This window comes from Arachis ipaensis, chromosome B4 (genome assembly GCF_059453495.1).
Source record: "Arachis ipaensis isolate K30076 ecotype BB chromosome B4, ASM5945349v1, whole genome shotgun sequence".
NCBI classification, from domain to species: domain Eukaryota; kingdom Viridiplantae; phylum Streptophyta; class Magnoliopsida; order Fabales; family Fabaceae; genus Arachis; species Arachis ipaensis.
The window spans coordinates 145,550,964-145,553,708 of NC_142439.1; the positions used below are offsets into that span (position 1 = coordinate 145,550,964).

At 27.0% G+C, this 2,745-nt stretch overlaps 1 long non-coding RNA gene across 1 annotated transcript; it reads left to right on the plus strand.

Annotated features, from left to right (window-relative positions):
* The first annotated feature begins 1,480 nt into the window (after positions 1 to 1,480).
* LOC110270811 (uncharacterized) lies at positions 1,481 to 2,340 on the plus strand. Its single transcript, XR_002360437.2, has 2 exons — positions 1,481 to 1,697; positions 1,976 to 2,340. It is a non-coding gene; the product is annotated as an uncharacterized LOC110270811 (long non-coding RNA).
* The last annotated feature ends 405 nt before the right edge of the window (positions 2,341 to 2,745 follow it).

Consider the following 2,745-nt stretch of genomic DNA (forward strand, 5'->3'; position numbering starts at 1 on the left):
AGATTTGTTCCAAAATTTCATTTTTATATTGGTGAACCAAGAGCACTACTTTCAGCTGCTACTTAGATTTCCTTTTCTCTTTGGAGCATATATAAAATAACTAGAGTAGTAGAAAAATAATTCTTCTATATATGACCCATCATGAATCACTAAAATTAGAAGATAGTTTACTCAATTTTGTTATTTTGTTTTACAAAAGAAAAAGCAAAAATCAATTACATGCTGACCATCAAAATAAATATAGTTTCTTGGTTTGAATGTTTGAGTGTTACAACTATTTATGTTTATGTGTGAATAACCCTTTCTTGGACTACTACCTATGTGTAAACAAAAATCTTTTCGCCCGGTACTTGAGCTTTAATTTGTGAGTGATTTGTATGAAGTTTCGTCGTGTCATATGGAAATATATATTACCAATGAGTATACTCCCATAAAAAGCATAAAACGTTTTTTTGCAAAAATATATATGTGACGTATTAATGAATTGGTTATTTTTGAATTTTTTAACAAATTAGAATAAAATCAATTTTTTTATAACAATAACAATAAATCCAAATTTTTTAAAAAAATTTAATTGTATTTTTAAATTTTTAAAGATTTAAATGTCCGTAAAACAAAAAGTTAGGGATATATTTATTTTTTTATCAAAAAATTTAAAGATATTTGATTTAGATCGTATAATTCGATCGAATCAAATCGGGTCTAATAATTATAATGCAGACAATTGAATTTATTATTGTTGCTATAATAAACCGATTTTGTTCTGGTTTATTAAAAAATAAATTATTAACCGATTTAATAAAAAGTTCAATAATAACATGACATGTGTGAACGTCTTTTTTTTTAAAAAAAAAAGATATTTTTAGTGTTTTTATTAAAGTGATCTCTATTACAAATATAACTAATTTTTCTTATGCCATTATACAGTGAGAAGCTAGTTACTTGTTGATCGAAAAGGTGCATACGGTTCGATTTGGCTCGAAGATTCGTTCCAAACTTAAAGTATTTTTATATATTTTGGTCTGATCTTGAAGTAGTTCGCAACTAATTCGAGAAAAAAAAAATCATCTGAAAAAACAATTCAACCAAAATCGAACAAAATCAAAATATATAAAACAAAAAATTAATGCAAATAAAACAAATTAAAAAAATATCTTCAAGAATATGTTAGATCAACTATGCTATTAATTGAAGAAATCTGATTTTAATAATAGATAATATATAAATCTTAATGAATATTTGATAATAATTTTCTATTCTCTCTATCACTCCCTTCTAACTAACGAATTTACATCAATAAATATCTAAAATATCATATTAATTAACCTATTATAATACACTGATCATATATCAAATCTTTCCATTAATTTATGTTTTTTCTATAAGTCCTCTTATTAATTAGAATATTAATTAAAATTACTATTAAAAAAAATTTCTATAATTCTACAAGCATAATTGAAATCCCTTCCCCCACTTCATAGTTCATACACGGTTATTGGCAATATAAATACACAGCAACTTGGGATATAATGATATATAGCCACGCAAAAAAAGAAAAAAGAAAATATAAGTGACAAGGTATACCCACCATAATCACAACATGAAGGCCATTTTTATTGCATTCTTACTTCTGGCTTCCATGGCCTTCTTGCTCTCTTCAGCTACCCTAGCAACTCGAGAGATTCAACCAATCAAAGGTAAATTAGTTAGTATGAGAATTAATTTGAATTGGTCTAATAATTAGCACACTAATCTATTTATTCAGATCTAGCGTTCTAACACCATATCATGATACCACTCATCACAAAAATTTCAGTTGATAGGAAAAGGTAACATTAATGATTATATCTCTAATACTCCATAAACCTCCATTGTATACATTGTACAAGTATTCCATTGGCTCCTCATACTTTCCCATAAATAAGTGTCAATAATTCGAATTCTGACAAGGTGAATGTATGAGTATTATATGCAGGTGATGAGAAAGGATACATAAAAGCAAGTGATCCATATAGATTTAGAAGAAGAATTAGAGGAGGAGGACGACGACCTCCACCTCCTCCTAGTGCTGTTGGAAGTGATTTATATAGAAGAAGAAGATGAGGAGGAGGAGGAGGAGGAGGAGGAGTTCCACCTCCACCTCCACCTCCACGTTCTAGTGCTGTTAATTAATAATTAAATTAATCAAAGGTTGCATAACCTCCTTCTTCTACTTTATTATGTGTTACTACAGCTAGTAGTAATAAAAATGTATCATCACATGTTAGTTTTCACTTTGTAATGGTGTTTGTCAAATAAATTAAAGCATATATATGAGCTTTCATTTTCAGGGGAATAAAACTACTGCTTTTTTATGTTTAATTAATCTACGGTAATATTAACTCAAGGTTACCTAAGATTTATTCTAAAATTTTATTTTTAAATTGATGGTGAACTAAGAGCACTATTACTTTTTGTAGATTTATGCACCAATAATTTAATTCTGCGGTGATCAAGGGTATTATTATTATTATTATTATGAGTCTAACTACTAAAAAAGCAATCATTTTTCAATAAACTTAAAAAATAAAAGAGACAGCTTTAATTTTCAGGGGAATAAAATGACAAAATATATAATATGAATTATTTAGTCATATTTTTAAACTAAAAAACGAAAATAAATAAATGAGTGACTTGATGTTACCTTCATCCCTTTTCATGTCAAAATGAGTATATTCTTTAATATACTTCATAACTCTTTAAATT